Source organism: Perognathus longimembris, chromosome 5, assembly GCF_023159225.1.
Source record: "Perognathus longimembris pacificus isolate PPM17 chromosome 5, ASM2315922v1, whole genome shotgun sequence".
Taxonomy (NCBI): domain Eukaryota; kingdom Metazoa; phylum Chordata; class Mammalia; order Rodentia; family Heteromyidae; genus Perognathus; species Perognathus longimembris.
Window position 1 is genome coordinate 42,048,510 of NC_063165.1, and position 18,564 is coordinate 42,067,073.

An 18,564-nucleotide genomic window follows, 5' to 3' on the forward strand; every position below is an offset into this window, starting at 1 on the left:
CTACTTTTCTTTTATTGTAAAGGTGATGTACAGAGGAGTTTGCAGTTACTTAAGTAAGATAATGGGTACATTTCTTTTTAACAGTGTGACTCCCTCCCTCATTTGCTCCTACTCCTACTCCCAATCCCCCTTCCCAACTTGTAAAGTTCATTTCCAACGTTTTGTGTAGTGAGTACCACTATTGCATTGGTTCACCCTTTGTCCCACCATTTTTCTGTGATTCCCCTTCCCTTCCTCAAAACAGATAAACATATATACAAGACAAAACATACAGTGAGAATGAGGCATAAACCAAAGGGAAAAAGAAAAAAAGAAATAACTACAAACAGTACACTATAAAAACTTCTTTAGGACTGGGAATGTGGCTTAGCGGTAGAGTGCTTGCCCTAGCATGCACGAAGCCCTGGATTTGATTCCTCAGCACTATATAAACAGAAAAAGCCAGAAGTGGCTCTGTGGCTCAAGAGTATAGTGCTAGCCTTGAACAAAAAGAAACCAGGGACAGTACTCAGGCCCTGAGTCCCAAGCCCCAGGACTGGGGGAAAAATGCTCTCTTTATTTCTTTTTCTTGGTGTTTGTTTCCATAAGCATCATTTTATATGGTCATATGCACCCATGTATTGAGCTACTGTGATTCTCTAGTAAGATATCCTAGACATATTCTAGTTATTACAAAGGAAGAAAACCATGCAGACTGTTTCTTTGGTTCTGGCTTGCTTTGCTTAATATAATTTTTTTCCAAGTTTTTCCATTTCCTTATGAATGGAGAAATGTCATTCTTTCTGATTGAAGCATAGAATTCCCATGTGTATATTCTTTTCTACTTTTAATCTCTATGAATGTGCCTATTACTACTCATGTACATGGAATCACATAGCATTTGCCCTTCTATGACTTGCTTATTTCATTTATCATAATATGTTTGAGTTTCATCTATGTTGTAGCATGTATCAGAATTTTATTCCTGATTCTAGATGAATTATCATGGGAGCTAGATAGATATATACACACATACACACACATATATATGTGCATATATACATTTCTTTTGACATTGCTGTTACCCTTGATCTTCCCCCACAAACTCAATGAATATAGCAAATTCATTTAGAAGAACATTTCACTTTCAATTTCTGAAGAGAACTTTCTAAGTTTAGTCAGCTACACAAAGAATCTAATGAATTAATTTGTTACTAACAGTTTCTATATTTGTCAAATTACAGTTTTAGATTTGGTCATTACCTTAATGTGTTTTTGTGTGTCACATACATATCTATGAAATGACTTACAGAAATATATAATGATAATTATAAAGCTATATTATCTTCTGCCTAGGAAACATGGCTTTCTAGTTTGAATTAGCATGCTAAATTTGAATTAAGTAAGATTTTGGTTCCTGTAAGGGTCTATGATCTATCTAGATACATTTCTCTTGACAAATTAAAACAGACTATATAGATATCTCCAATTAATTACTACTTTCTTTTAAGGTGATTTTTATTTCCAGCCAAAGTATAAAATCCATGAGCTCATGTAACAGATCTTGAGGTAGGGAGAGCTAAAAGTAAACAAGTATAGGTAACTTTCAAAGGGAGTGAGGGCCTGAAACATACAGAGATGACTAGAAAATTTAGAGATATTTATTATTACACTAAATGGCAGAAGAACCACCTGTGCTTGGAGAAAAGTTCACTTTTACATTGAGAAAAGATGTGTCAATTATAAGAATAATTAACCCTTTGATTCTGAAGAGCTTCTATTACACCCCAAAGTAGAACATAAGCATGAACATGGTCTGAGGAAGTCAGCAGAAGAGAATAAGATGATACAGATAACTGTTTCTAGATGTATGAGATAATAGACTACTGAGAAATTTCTTCATTGCACATACTCTTGTTCCACCGAAATTGTTTTACTCACTGGTTTAGAAATGGAATGTAAAGGGCTGGGGATATGGCCTAGTGGCAAGAAATGGAATGTAAACTAAGTTTTTATCTAAGTAAACATTTATTTCATATACAACAGTAGGGGTTGAATATGTCTATTGGTCTACTTTGCTTTCCTTGGCTATTCATATCTGAAATGACAATAGTTATATTTTGTACCACCTAAAACCAATCAGCAGTAATCAAATAATTAACAATATCCCCTACAACCTTTTTCCTCTAATCACTCACTTAAGTAGCTGAAGGGCTACTTAAGTATTAAAAATGACCAAAGCATTATGCCCTAGTAGCTGTCCATAAAGAAACAAATCACAGCAAGAACATCATATCACTCAAACTTCAGATGAAATCTCTTCACTGCCTCTTCATAGAAATTTCACTATTATAATTAATTTGTTGATTTAACAGAGGGAGAGACATTCAAACAATTTATTTCTTGTTTTCTTCTTTTCATGTTTTCATGTTTCCTTCTGCCTCACTCTTTCAGCCCTATTGTAGCATGTGTCAGAACTATTTAAGGATAAATAGTATTCCATACACACATACATGCTTACATACATATAAAGACATACATATACCTGCACATACACACTGTATTTTGTTTATCCATTTGTTTAGAGACAAACATTTGTCTTGTTTCCACCCCTTTTGGCAATCAACTGTGAACTCCTTTTGACATTATCACATTAGTTGCTGTACCCACTAATCAGCCTCAAGTCATATTTGGAAATATAGCATAAAATGCAACAGGAAAAAAATTACACTTATATAAACAATACCAATACTTCATATAAATTTTAAATCAATTGTTATTTTACATTATATAAGCATTTTCTTAACTCAGTAAAAACTCTTGAAAAACATGATTTATTTTTCCAGTATCATCCTATTGTTTGACATCTTACTAACTAAATTTCCAATTCTTACCAAGCTATTAGGGCACCAATAAGAGTCATATAACATAAACACAAATGGATGCTCTTTCTTGTCTCCTAATCTGAGGAATAGTGAAAGAAAAAGACACACAGCTTCAAGCAAACTGCCACAATCAGACACTAACAGCTTTTCGGAGGCTGAAAATAAAAAAATTTCACATCTTCTAAAGTTTCTTATAACTGAAAATAGTTCCCCCACCCGAGTCAGAACCCTTGGAAGTAGATGCAAACTGTCTACCTAAAAGTTCTATGTATTTCTGCTACTCAGGACAGGACTCATGGGATGATGAGAGTTGTAAAATATAAGGAAATAATTAAAGGCTAAAAGTAATTTTTTTTTCTTCACACTTCCTCCACCCAAAACAGCAACCTTTCCCCAGTATCTTTTCTTTCACAGTTTGGAATGAGTAGGCCCATTTTCTTTTATCCTCTTCCTCATCTGTGTTTCCTATGTCTCCTACCTCACCTTCTCTCTTTCTCCTTTTTCTTGTAGCCTCACTCATAATTGTTTAACTCTGGGGAATAGTACCTCAAGTCATATACATCTCTTTTGCATGAGTTAGATTTAGATATTCTGTTCATCTCTTAGGCTAAAGTCTATTTCAACAGAAGATCTTAAATAAATCTTTGGGGGTCTGTCCCTTAGTTACTTAAACTCTCACAGATTAGCTGTTGGGGAATTTACTCCAGGAACCAATCTTTCGCCTTTAGTTGTTTCGCCTCTTCCTCCTGCTCCTTCTCATCTTTCTTCTTCTTCTTTTTTTTTTTTTTTTTTTTTTTTTTTTTTTTTGGCCAGTCCTGGGCCTTGGACTCAGGGCCTGAGCACCTTCCCTGGCTTCTTCCCGCTCAAGGCTAGCACTCTGCCACCTGAGCCACAGCGCCCCTTCTGGCCGTTTTCCATATATGTGGTGCTGGGGAATCAAACCGAGAGCTTCATGTGTAGGAGGCAAGCACTCTTGCCACTAGGCCATATTCCCAGCCCCTCATCTTTCTTCTTGAATGAGAGAAATGATCAAAGCCCCGCCCCCCCAAATGACAAAGAAATAAAGCCAGTACAAGGGGCTCATGCCTGTAATCCTAGCTACCCAAGAAGCTAAGATCTGAGGATCATGGTTCAAAGCCAGTCCAGGCAGGAAAGTCGATGACACTCTTATGTCCAATTAAACACCAGAAAACTGGAAAGTGGTTGAATGCTAGCCTTGAGAAAAAGAGCTCAGGGACAGCGCCCACGGCCTTAGTTTAAGCCCTGGGACTGACCAAAAACAAAGAAACAAACAAACACCAAGAACAGCAAAAACAAATAAGGCTGATCTCCAGCAAGGGGATTGGAAGCAAGCAGAAATTAATTGACCTGGGGTGGAGAAGATTAAGCAAAGCTCTTAGAGTGCTGAGAGGAAAGGGTAGGAAAGGTATTGTAGGTAATTGTAATGGAGAGATACTTGTGATAAGGTGAACAAAAAGGAATTGTTAAGATGTCTTACACATTGTATAGGTTATGTATCCAGAGAAACTGTAGTAAAATTTTTTAATTAATTGCAATTGCTCAATTATAGTATTTTTGGATGTGAATATATGTACAATCCTGTGCCATGAAAGAGCCCATCTCTACCCATACACACACACACACACACACACACACACACACTCATATGCTGGGACTCATACCCACACTTGTTCAGAAGAAAATTGGCACTGCTCTAGACTTTGGAAATATTTGCTGAATTCAGGATTCAATCTATTTAGAGTATGTACTATTTTCTTTTGTATTAAGAAGCTGATGCAATACAAATGAAAGTTCAGCTTCTGTGTGATGGTTAATATTTTCCTGAGCCATTTTTCTAAGAAGTAAAAAGTATTAACTTAAAAATAGTTTATTCATTTTGAACTTAAGTAATAGCTGTTCATTGTAACCAATTAAAGCATAAAAGCTGTTTAAAGAGAGTTTTCCAGAGTGTTTTTCTACTTTCAGTTCAGACTAATATAAAGAAGATGATATGGATTTTTCTATAGCTTTTCTTCCTTGTTATATTAAAATATAAAACATATTTATTCATAAATGATCATTATCTTGAATTTTTTCTCAATAAATTATAATAATCATTTCAGGTCAATAGCTATATACACAATTAATCCTCTAATGTCCGTATAATTTTGAATAATTGTCTATATCTAGTAAAATAATGAAATCAATATTTTCAGTAATATTTCAGTAAGACCTTTAGTAAAATTTTAAAAATTTTTACACAGGAGGCTCAACATACATTTACTAAAAATCAAGCTGGTGACAGTATCGATGAGTGTGAAAGAAAATTGGTCTAGAGTTCCTTTCAAGAAAGTCACTGCCTAATGGAAAGACAAAAACAGTTGACTTTTCTTTTCAGTTTGAGAGAACCCGCTCAGTGGTTTGTGTTTTTCTTTCTTTCTTTTTTTTTTTTTGTAAATATCTTAAAAATAACTCTTAAGAGAAATAATGTCTCACTGGCAATTCATTCTTAGTCATTGTTTCCAATGTGTGATAAGTACTTCGCAGCAAGAGTATTTCCCTATATGGCAGCTCAAAAACAAACTAATTTCAAACCACTAAAAGCTCAGAAAAAGCACCTCACTTCTGAGACCACAAAGTGATTTATACTCTATTAATGCTTCTACTGTAACACATGTTTATGAACTATCCTTATTCCATGGGACTTTAAATACTTTATACACATCTTTTTACTTTCTTGTCTGTAAAATAGGGGAAAAGAGATAAAGAAAATAAACTTAACACAAATATATCAATGCTTTAATCCAAATCTTCATATAGTCAGCCCATATACTTTTCTTTCAAATATACTTGTGCTTCCCTAGGGTAACTGCATTGCTAATGTAGATAGTATTGCATCACCAATCAGCTTGAGATATTCAATTCTTACTCAAACATAAAGGTTTTTTCAAACAAACTATTTTTCTATCTTGTAAAAGTCCCTGTGGATAAAACCTCACTGTCAAGATTTTTGGGTATGAGCACTCATAATCTAGCTAGGCCCCTTGAAAATTTCTGGTGTTACATTAAGAGTGAGGTGTGAAATGTATATAAGGTGAAATATATGTCTCAGGTTCATAGCTATTACTATCAGCCCTGGCCTAGAAAGGACAACAATGCTGATTATAACAATGACAACAGCAACCATAACAGTACAGAAGTATTGATTACTGAATAAAATTCTACAATATTCAAATTATGTAAACAAAGAACTTAGCAAAACTGTGGTCATAGTTATGTGAACTACATATCTTCAAATCCATACATCTATCAAAATATAAAATAACTTGTCAAAAAGACTAAATCTTCTAATATTTCATGATGATCTTGAATGAGCAAGATTTGTTTTCTATCTTTGAAGACATATTATTATAAGAGTTTTATAATGTTGACTATCTGAAACTAACTAGAAGACTAGTCTTCATTCTGAATCAAATGTCTCATGTCTCCCTAAAATATCAGTTCAGCATGGCTTCTTCTTTTTGCAGATCACTTAGAACAGTGATTTCAAAGAGTCTTTTGGGATACATAAAACCAATGTGCTGTAACCTGAAGTATCACTCTTTTTTGTTCCTACAAACATGTATCCTAGAAATTCACTGTTTCATAGTCATGTCTCCTCTCCAAATGGTTTTCTTGTTTATTCCATCTTAAAAAGTCATTTTTAATTCAAGATTCCTTAGAGAACAAACCACTGAATAAGAAGAATTGGATATTACAAAATATTTAAAAACATTTTTTTCTCCTGAGGAATGAAACATATTCAAAAGATATATTAATATGCTTTCTGATTTAGGCTACTATCAATATGTTGTAAGAGTAAAGCTAGATCCAAAGAATAAAATCCTTCTGTTAAGTAGGAAGGACAATTTTTAACTGAGTTTCTTCAGTAGACTGAACGAATTGCTGAGGATTTTCAGAGACTCAGAAATCCCTCAAAATATGAGAAGGGGGAAAAACTTCACAATTTTCATTGATAGTATTACTTCTAGTTCACTTAAGTGTTATATATACTAATGGTCTACATTCCATTTCCCAGACATAGACTATTGTTTTATAGTGATAGTTGGCTTAAGGATAGTTGTTCAAGTGTGCAAATAGCTGAAAATGGCTCCTTAGAAGTAGAGTGTTGGGGCTGGGGATATAGCCTAGTGGCAAGAGTGCCTGCCTCGGATACACGAGACCCTAGGTTCGATTCCCCAGCACCACATATACAGAAAACGGCCAGAAGCGGCGCTGTGGCTCAAGCGGCAGAGTGCTAGCCTTGAGCGAGAAAAAGCCAGGGAAAGTGCTCAGGCCCTGAGTCCAAGGCCCAGGACTGGCAAAAAAAAAAAAAAAGAAGTAGAGTGTTTATATGCAAAGCTGCTAAAACAGACACAAAAAAGATTTAGGATCAGGCTTCAGTGAGACCTGTTATCAGCAGGTGTTATCTCTCTGCATGTCAATATGATTATATACATATATATACACACATACATATGTACATATATGTATATATATGTGTTTCTACATCTTGCTTTTACTAATGATCTGACATTTATTTATTTACTGAAACAGTATCTTGCTATTGAGACCAGATTGCCTTGAATCCATGATCTTCCTACCACTTTGTCAAGTAGCAGATTAATGTAGTGCACCACCCCACCTGACCAAGGAGTTCCCTTTTAAGTGTCCTCAATGGTCACTAGAAACCAATGCTAACAATTCATAAGTATATTGATATTGTCAAGATTTTATATTTTCAAAACAGAGACCCTGAAAACACTAAAGGAAGGAGTAGGAGAAATACTTGGGCTCCTTGGCGCAGGACGAAACTTCCTTAACAATGACCCAGAAAGGCTACAAATCAAAGAAAGGTTGGACTGCATCAAACTGCAGAGCTTCTGCACGGCAAAGGACATAGCTCGCAAGATAAACAGAAAGCCCACAGACTGGGAGAAGATCTTTACCGGCCATTCAACGGACAAAGGCCTCATCTCTAAAATATATGCAGAAGTAAAAAAATTACCTTCTTCCAAAACAAAACCGCAAAGAACCAATAGCCCCCTCATCAAGTGGGCTAAAGACTTACAAAGAGGCTTCTCTGATGAGGAAATGAGAATGGCCAAGAGACATATGAAAAAGTGCTCTACATCACTGGCCATAAAAGAAATGCAAATCAAAACAACATTGAGATTCCATCTCACCCCAGTAAGAATGTCCTATATCAAGAAAACTAACAATAACAATTGTTGGAGGAGATGTGCCCAAAAGGGAACCCTTCTTCATTGTTGGTGGGAATGTAAACTGGTTCAGCCACTCTGGAAAGCAGTATGGAGATTCCTCAGAAGGCTAAATATAGAACTCCCCTATAACCCAGGAGCCCCACTTTTGGGTATCTATCCAAAAGACCACAAACAAAATCACAGTAATGCCACCAGCACAACAATGTTCATCGCAGCACAATTTGTCATAGCGAGAATCTGGAACCAACCCAGATGACCCTCAGTAGACGAATGGATCAGGAAAATGTGGTACATATACACAATGGAATTTTATGCCTCTATCAGAAAGAATGACATTGCCCATTTGTAAGGAAATGGAAGGACTTGGAAAAAATTATACTAAGTGAAGTGAGCCAGACCCAAAGAAACATGGACTCTATGGTCTCCCTTATTGGGAATAATTAGTACAGGTTTAGGCAAGTCATAGCAGAGCATCACAAGAGCCCAATAGCTATACCCTTATGAACACATAAGATGATGCTAAGTGAAATGAACTCCATGTTATGGAAACGATTGTTATATCACACTTGTAACTACTTTCAACGTCCCATGTGTATCTGTAGCTTCTATTATTGATGATGTTCTTGTATCACCTTCCTGTGGTTGTACCTACACTATCTCTGTAATCTTATCTGAGTATACTGGAAACCGTGTATACTGGTATTAGAAGTAGGAAATTGAAAGGGAATACCAAAATTGAGAGACACAGGGTAAAAAAAGACAAATAACTACAAAAGCAATACTTGCAAAACTGTTTGGTGTAAGTGAACTTAACACCTCAAGGGGGGAAAGGGAAAGTGGGAGGAGGGAGGGGGGTATGAGGGACAAGGTAACAAACAGTACAAGAAATGTATCCAATGCCTAACGTATGAAACTGTAACCTCTCTGTACATCAGTTTGATAATAAAAATTTGAAAAAAAAAGATTTTATATTTTTACAAATTTAATAGGGTTCAGCACATTTATATATTTTTACCTTTTACCATACTATAATATTTTATCAATGTTTGTCTAGAAAAGAAAGATGTATAGGCTGGGGATATGGCCTAGTGGCAAGAGTGCTTGCCTCCTATACATTCCCTAGCACCACATATACAGAAAATGGCCAGAAGTGGCGCTGTGGCTCAAGTGGCAGAGTGCTAGTCTTCAGCAAAAAGAAGCCAGAGACAGTGCTCAGGCCCTGAGTCCAAGGTCCAGGACTGGCCAAAAAGAAAAAAAAAAAAAAAAAAGAAAGCTGTAAACTAAATTTTAATTTTAGAACATTTGAATTATTTCTTCTTATTTGTCTAAAAAGATACAATTACAGTTTTCGTACTTTTTAAGGTGTCTTTAAGTAAGTGTAGGTTAGTTAGCATATCATCTGTGATATGACTGGCATGTTGAATACACACAGGTAGTTGTTAAGATACAAATGAATGCCCCATAGATTTGTTCAGTCTTCCCGGTCAGGAAAGAGCAGACTTAGAGGTGGATGGGTTGATGGCAAGCACACTTGAGGTCAAACAGAGAGTATTGAATGTATGTTTGGATTTTCCTTAGATGCTCAGGGCAATTTAATTTCATTCAGTGACAATTTCTGGAACTTGATGCAATATTGTGAAAGAGATTTATGCAGAAAAGTCATTGAGTAAATGTAAGTTTCTTTCTTTTGTTTCAGATATGTTGAATATTAAAGAACTTATGACCTGAGTGACCACAAGAGCTGCTAAGCTGATAATAAAAGGCAACAGAAAAAACTCCAAGCAGGAGCTGGCCACTGAGTCTGAATTGGTTAGGTTTAGTAGCAATACAAACTCAAACTGTGGGCCTTTTGATTTTAGATGCTACTTAATCTTTCAGGGGCTTAAGTTTTTCATTATAAAATGGAAATAATTCCTGCTTTGCTGAGTGGTTACTGAGTGTGGGTAGCAAGGATTAGAGGCAATGTTTATAGAGATCTAGTACATTAAGTGAACGAATTGTAAGTAATATATATTATTCATGTTTATTATTAATTGAGGCTTGAATGAAGAATCGTCTTATATACTTAGTAATCATTTTCCATATAAGACCTTGACAAAGTTTTGGTTGGGAAACTGATGGCCTATTAGGTGGTTTGGCTGTGGTCATTTGGCTAAAAAGTCCAAGCTTCGTTGTTTGGGTTACTATTTAACTGTATGACTGACTGTACAGTTAACTGTTTAACTGTAAGACTTGATTACGAATTCTAGGCCTGAAGTTTATTTATCACTGATATATGCAGGTTGAATAAATAATTCCTAAGGTTCTCAGTTGCTGCTGTAATATTCTGATTCCACTGCCTTTCTACTGAATTATAACAGATAATTTCTCTTATCTTTAGAGCTTAAGCTACTTCTCTATAGTTTAGTTTTTACATGCCCTATAGTGCTTTTTCTTTAATTGCAAAAGGTGAAAATTTGCAACACTTAACAAAGGAACAAGCATCCCTATTTTGGTTTAGTGGCAATCTGGGATATTAATACATCACACTTTAAAATAAGCATTGTTCTTCAATTTAGGAATTCAGTAAGATTGTAGGTAATATTAATGAGAATAACAGGATTTGGCTTTAAGTCTTTTTATATCTCTATACTTCTGGTCATTGTACATGAACCAAATTTTAAAGAAAGATTAAAGTATAGCTGCTAAAAATATAAAAATAAATCATTTTTAGTATGTACTACATCCTTATACAAGAAGTAATTTAAACAAAAATATTAATAATACAATTTAAAAAACTGTAGAGAGGGAATAAAATTGACTTTATCTGAAAGATCTGAAAGATTTACTCTTTTCATGTACACCCATTTATTGTGACCCATTAATGTGAAGCCCAAAAATATCCTTAAACTCAGAAGCCAACAGTGTTCAAAATGAACATGTGTACTCTAGAAGAATGTGCACACTACTTACTTCTGAATTATTCTGAGCCTGTATACTTGAGCTGTTTTTCAATGAACATTCTGTGTTTATGTACTATGTACTCCCCAAATTCCTCACCTTGGAACTTTTGAATTCTGTGTTCCTTTTGCTCTGGTCACTCTGGCATCCTTTCATTCTGAATATGCAATGTTTGTATTCAAAGCTATTTGAAAATAGGGCTGAATATGTGTTATTTCCACCTAGAACTTATCCCCTTCAAACTCAATTCTAAACCAGTATCCTTCCGACCCTTCAATTTTCCATTCAAATGACACTGAGAATTCTGTACTAAGCACCTAATGAACATTGTAACAGATTTCCCCTAGTCATTGTTGTCTTACATGCATGCCTCTTTTCATAAGACATAATTTTATTTTTGGTTTATCTGTTTAACATCTGATTCTTAAGATTATATATTTCATGAGTGCCTAAGACATTATTCCAGTATTAAGAATTGAGAAATGAAGTAGTGATTCTACTGTAGTAAAATACTAGAAATACTAATTAAGTATGGATTTAGCCCCTAAAAGTTTATTTTCTCATAAAAAGATAGGGCATGCACCCAAATAGTGCTATAAAATATAGACCTTAACTCGTGTCTCAAAAAAGTGTAGATGCGCTGGGACTATGGCCTAGAAGCAACAGTGCTTTCTTCGAATACAAGAAGCCCTGGATTCGATTCCTCAGCACCACATATATAGAAAACGGCCAGAAGTGCCACTGTGGCTCAAGTGGTAGAGTGTTAGCCTTGAGCAAAAAGAAGCCAGGGACAGTGCTTTCAGGCCCTGAGTTCAAGGCCCAGGACTGACAAAAAAAAGTGTAGGATTTCTGAGACAAATTATCATAAAGTAATTGGCTTATAAATATGTAAGTTCATTCTTTTATAGAAGGCTAGAAGTTCATAATCAAGTTTAGTGGCCAATTGGGCAGTCCATACATCAACTGAATCTAATGGGTAGGATAAAGTGTATGTACAAAAGCAATACTTGCAAAACTGGTGTAAGTGAACTGAACACCTCAGGGGGGGGAAAGGTAAAGGGGGAGGGGGGAGAGGGGTATGAGGGACAAGGTAACAAACAGTACAAGTAATGTATCCAATGCCTAAGGTATGAAACTGTAACCTCTCTGTACATCAGTTTGATAATAAAAATTTGAAAAAAAAAAGGGTATGTATACTATTTTTTTCTAGTTCAAGGAGGGAAAGACACATGTGATTAATAGCATTTTAATCACTCTTGTTTGGAGATGAGTTGTATTTTAATATTGAAAAACAGAATGACGACATTTCAAATGGTAAAAACAATAAGAATAAAAGTTGATAAGTGAATTTGGCCTGAATATGCTATATAACACAGGTTAAGTGATGACTAAGATCAAGTTAGAGTCTGAAATATCATGATGGTCCAGATTGTTTTGTAATTGATATAGAATCATTGGAACTTTTATTTGAACGATAGTAACATGATTTCAGTGTGTCTACTTTAGGAAAGTAAATGGGCAGTAAGTAGTATTTAGGAGATAGATCTCCCAACTGGTAGGCTTTTATAGGTAAGATGAAATTCTGATTAGAACAGAGGAGTCAAAGAAAGAAAATTAACAATAACTTCCCACTTACTGAACATCAATCAGAGCAAAGAGGCAAGGATGACAGATTTGAGTCAACATGCCCTGGACAATGATGATAAGGAAAATTAAGATTCCTCATAGGAAGATGAATTTCAACTAATAAAGTTAACAAAGTTTTGATAAACTGAGTTTAAGAAACCAGAGTGATTTCTTTTTTTCTTTTTTTTTTTTTGGCCAGTCCTGGGCCTTGGACTCAGGGCCTGAGCACTGTCCCTGGCTTCTTTTTGCTCAAGGCTAGTGCTCTACCACATGAGCTACAGTGCCACTTCTGGTTTTTCTATACAAGTAGTGCTGAGGAATAGAACCCAGGGCTCCATGTATACAAGGCAAGCACTCTTGCCTAGGCCACAGAGATTTCGATGTGAAGATTTAAACACAAATTTGGGGATATAGGATTGGAGTTTGGAGAAATATCAGAAGTAGAAATAAAATTTTTGAGTTAACAGTGAAATGATTGAAGTCTCATAATTCTGGGAAGCAATGCCAAGTAACGAGAAGGAAATGAATGTGGATAGACATAGTCAAAGTATGTCTCTACATAACCTAGGGAAAATATTAAATTCCTACTTCCTCAGATATGAAAGTAACTAATTAGAATTAACTGAGTTGAGTATTAAAAATCTATCACCTCTAAAACATTTTTCATATTTGGAATAATAATTCCAAGTAAAATATTTTGTTTGAAAGTATCTACAATAATGTGGTGCAGTATTTTCTTTTGATATTTATTTTCATTTCATTCTGTGTCAATGATATATAACTGGACTTCATGACTACTAATGAGTAGCAACCTACACTTTTGGAAAATTGATGTGCCCATACATTCTAGTTCTCTTCCATTTGCTTTGTGTCTGGGGCATAACAGAGAGGCTGTTAACTTTTTGAACACAGTGACTTGAGCTTCTTCATAATGTGGCGGAGAAAGGTCTGGAGGTGATAAAATAAATTTAAGAAAGGAATTAAGATATGTCAAGAACTTTGCTCTGGTCTCTTTAAGATTGTTAAATGACAGAATCCAATAAAGGCAACATGAAATAAATTACCAGCTCAAGTAATTCATTTTAAATTATTAAAGTTTACTTCATTTTTTTCAGACTCTGAAAAACTTTTCTCTGATGAAAATGACTCCTGGCAACAGTGACATTCTGACACTATTTCATGTTTCATATTCTTTGGAAGTTTGAATTCTGTTGTCACAATGGCTCTGTTCAGATTATTGGCTTCATCATACCTATAAGGCCAATTAAACACATGTAATTTCTAATGATCTTCTGGATACTTTGTAAGCAATCATAAAAAATATTAATCCAATCAATAACCTGTAAAAACCAACTCACTGTGTCATGAAAGGCAAGGTATGAAAATATACAGGGATAATGGGTGGATATATTTTGGATAACACTAAGAGTTTTTACATTATCTTTTACATTTGAATTTTGGCTACTTGGTAATGTTCAACATAGGCATATTACTTCTTAGGAAAAGCTGTTAATACCGCACTAGAATAGAGGGAAGATTGAGGCCCCAATGTCTGCAGTTGGGTCTACTCACAGGTCTGCATAACTAAGGATGATCTGCATTGGTGGTCAGTATAATTGTGCTACCCTCATGCCTTACCCTGCATTTAAATTTATTTTAAAATAGGGTGGTGAGATGTTCGTTTTTTAATGAAATTTTCAGCTGTAATGTTTGAAGATGGTCTGTTCCTAAATCCTTTTTAACCTCAACTTTTCCTATCTTAAAGAATATGTGAAAGGTTATTTGATCTCCTTAAATGTTATTCAACTCGATTACAGTACAATTCACTAGGCCTAAATTTTTATCATTTTGGTTTTGCCTCAGAGGCTAAGTTTTATGAAAGCCTTAATTTGCATCAGCATAAGCTGATTTAATAAAAATGAAAGGATCCCTTTTGGACATAAATTCCAAAAACTAGTGATGGGAAATAAGGAAAGAAAAACTTTACATCAAATGGTTCTGAGTTGTAAAACATTGTGGTCTTAATAGTGTTAAGAAACTGGTTCACAATAGCCCCCTCATCAAGTGGGCTAAAGACTTACAAAGAGACTTCTCTGATGAGGAAATGAGAATGGCCAAGAGACATATGAAAAAGTGCTCTACATCACTGGCCATAAAAGAAATGCAAATCAAAACAACATTGAGATTCCATCTCACCCCAGTAAGAATGTCCTATATCAAGAAAACTAACAATAACAATTGTTGGAGGAGATGTGGCCAAAAGGGAACCCTTCTTCATTGTTGGTGGGATTGTAAACTGGTTCAGCCACTCTGGAAAGCAGTATGGATGTTCCTCAGAAGGCTAAATATAGAACTACCCTATGACCCAGCAGCCCCACTTTTGGGTATCTATCCAAAAGACCACAAACAAAATCACAGTAATGCCACCAGCACAACAATGTTCATCGCAGCACAATTTGTCATAGCGAGAATCTGGAACCAACCCAGATGACCCTCAGTAGACGAATGGATCAGGAAAATGTGGTACATATACACAATGGAATTTTATGCCTCTATCAGAAAGAATGACATTGCCCCATTCGTAAGGAAATGGAAGGACTTGGAAAAAATTATACTAAGTGAGCCAGACCCAAAGAAACATGGACTCTATGGTCTCCCTTATTGGGAATAATTAGTACAGGTTTAGGCAAGTCATAGGCAGAGCATCACAAGAGCCCAATAGCTATACCCTTATGAACACATAAGATGATGCTAAGTGAAATGAACTCCATGTTATGGAAACGATTGTTATATCACAGCTGTAACTACTTTCAACGTCCCATGTGTATCTGTAGCTTCTATTATTGATGATGTTCTTGTATCACCTTCCTGTGGTTGTACCTACACTATCTCTGTAATCTTATCTGAGTATACTGGAAACCGTGTATACTGGTATTAGAAGTAGGAAATTGAAAGGGAATACCAAAATTGAGAGACACAGGGTAAAAAAAGACAAACAACTACAAAAGCAATACTTGCAAAACTGTTTGGTGTAAGTGAACTGAACACCTCAGGGGGAGAAAGGGAAAGTGGGAGGAGAGAGGGGGGTATGAGGGACAAGGTAACAAACAGTACAAGAAATGTATCCAATGCCTAATGTATGAAACTGTAACCTCTCAGTACATCAGTTTGATAATAAAAATTTGAAAAAAAAAAGAAACTGGTTCAAACATTCTATGCAATGAAAGTAGATTCTACTCATAGTTAACTTCTCAAGCCCTCAGCCTCTTGATGCAACATTTACAATACTACTTGTTCCATTTCCTTGAAGTACATCCTTCTGTATGATGACAAAAAAAATGAAGGTAGCACATAATTGTTGACCTTGGCGATAGGTAGATTTAGGTTTGAATAAATTCTAGTAAATGAGATATTAGAAAAAACTTGAAAGACAACTACTGAAGATCATTTGATATCCAAAAGTGATGAGCCATAAATGGGCACTTTTCATTTTGGTCAGGGAGAAGAAGAAGAAAGTCAATGAGGTAAAGATTAAGAGACTGACACTTACTCTAATATAATTGTCTATCTATCCAAGTGCGTAGATTTTAATTCAACCTCTCTTGGCCATAACTATTCTCTGACAGAATGAATTCTAGATTTTCTGGCTTTTTATAAATTTTGTAATTAAACTAATAACATCATCTATTTTGTGATTTCCAATTAGTGTGACATGTACTAGGGATTATAAAAATGGATTAGTCTTTGTTCTAACAACCCTTCCTGTCTGTGGGTTTAACTGTTATAGTTATGATAAAACAGTAAACATCATTTATTCACTCATGTCAGCCAGGAAATGTGCCTGGTTTTCCCTGATTCACCAAATACCTAAGAGGGAGATGATTTTTAAGTAACTGTCAGACTGTCTACAGACAACACAGAAGAATTACAGTGAATTAAGGATGCAGTGAATCAAAGTTAAGATGGAAGGAAATGTCTGAATCACCTTCACTATTCAGTTGGACAAGGACTATGTCACTCTGAAAATCATGATGTAGTATTCACCACATCTGGCATTCCAACAATAGACATTAAATGTTTTAAGCCTCTCTCACAAAGACTAAACTATAAAACATAAGAATACATCCTAAGCTTCCAGATATATTACCACAATATCCATTTTGATCTAATTTTTTTAAATGACTGACTTTCTTTGTAGTATTTCACAACCTTTGACTGCAGCCTTAACATGATTTTCCTTTTTCCTCTACCAACTGTAAGATTCTGTTTTCTTACTCTGGGCGTCTGAATCTTTTATATGCTCTGGTTCTATTCACTGCCTGTTATTCAGACATTGAAATCCCAAATGTTAATTGTTCTTCCAAGTACATTGACAAAACAGCAGCTAAATAAGGGTAGACCAGACTGTGATAGACTGTGACATGCATTTATGGAACAATGGGGCTCTGAGAGACAGCCTTGTAGCTCACGGGAAGACATAAGATGTGCTATTTTGACTGCTTCCTAGCAGAATGGGGAACACACGCACACAAGGGAATTATGCATTTTAGTTTTGCCTAAAGTCCTCAAGGCAACAGAATCTCGTGATGTCATCATGAACTTTCCACTTTCATTGACATAAAGGCGAAGAATTTCTAATGACATCACAAAAAAAATGGAATTCAGTTTGGTTCCATAAGAAATCTTCTGTTACCTTTCATGAATCTGGAACAAAAACTCGAGAATCTTTCCAAATAGGGTGTATGTCTCAGTGCTGATGCAGAGTGGGTGACACCCTCCCTAATGAAATTCAAACCAGCTAAAAGAAAGAATCCACAATTTCGGTTGGATAAAAAAGACATACTGAATACTGAGCCCAACAACTTTTTTTTTTTTTAAAGAAAGAAATCATTTAAAGATGTATTTCTCAGGGACATTTAAATTTTACTCCTATCTGGTTACTATGTTACCAATGTTTTGTCCCTTTCTGGGTTGGTCACAGAAACACAAGGGAAGGTGCAGAAAGCTTCTACTTACAGGAATACAGTGCAGCTCAATCTTTTGTTTTTAAGGTGCAGTGATTTCAGTCTCTAAATGTAACTTCAGGCAGTCTGAAAAGAAACAGGTTAAAATCTCTTTCAGTTATAATTGGTATTTCAGATTTAATTAAAAATTAAACTTTCATAATGTTTCACCATCCAAAGCAATGCATTATCAGTCAAGCGTGGCTTTTTTTTTTTTCATGGTAAGGGGAAAAAAAATCCTCTTCCCAGAGTAGTTTTTTTTTTTTTTTTTTTTTAATGAAAAGGGAAGGATCTAAAGAAGAAGGGGAAAAAAGCAATTCTGAAAAACAAAACATGCCTCCATATTAAGGGATTCATAATGATAATGCCTAGAAACTTGGTGTTTCTGAGTTTTATCTAGCTCTCTGATTTTTTTAAAAAAAAAACTCCTAAACAACAAGTTCACAGCCTGGAGATCAAATGCAATGTTAAGCTCAGAAAAAAAGGTGAAAAATAAATCTATGGATCTGAATGTACAATTAAAGAAAAAAATATGACTGCAAGTAGAATTGGAAGAAAACAAAAAGGTAGATCTGCTTCACATGACTGAATCAGTGGTAGGCAGATGGTGAAATAGAGGTAAATGAATATTGAGTAATTCAAAATGGCCACTGCAAAGTCTTCTGGGTTTAGAGTGCCCTGTTTCATTTTGTACATTTTTCACATGCAGCCACTAGTATTTGAAGGAGCACAGGAGGATCACCAGGTTTTGAATGAAACCTTCTGGTTTAATCATGTGGTTAAAAAGAAAATCTATCTTTAAGCTTCAGCTTTAACAGTCCAGACATATTGATCTCCAAGAATATCGCAAATATTTGGTTGTAAAAC

The 18,564-nt window shown here is 35.2% G+C and overlaps 1 protein-coding gene across 17 annotated transcripts in view; it reads right to left on the reverse strand.

The window, feature by feature from the left end:
• The window catches only part of Zbtb20 (zinc finger and BTB domain containing 20), a 748,243-nt gene that overhangs the window by 456,851 nt on the left and 272,828 nt on the right, over positions 1-18,564 (reverse strand). For all 17 annotated transcript variants that reach the window (XM_048346657.1, XM_048346652.1, XM_048346655.1 and 14 more), the window contains one exon: positions 17,711-17,784. The gene's annotated coding sequence lies outside the window, so the exon portion shown is untranslated. The remainder of the gene's footprint in view (positions 1-17,710; positions 17,785-18,564) is intronic.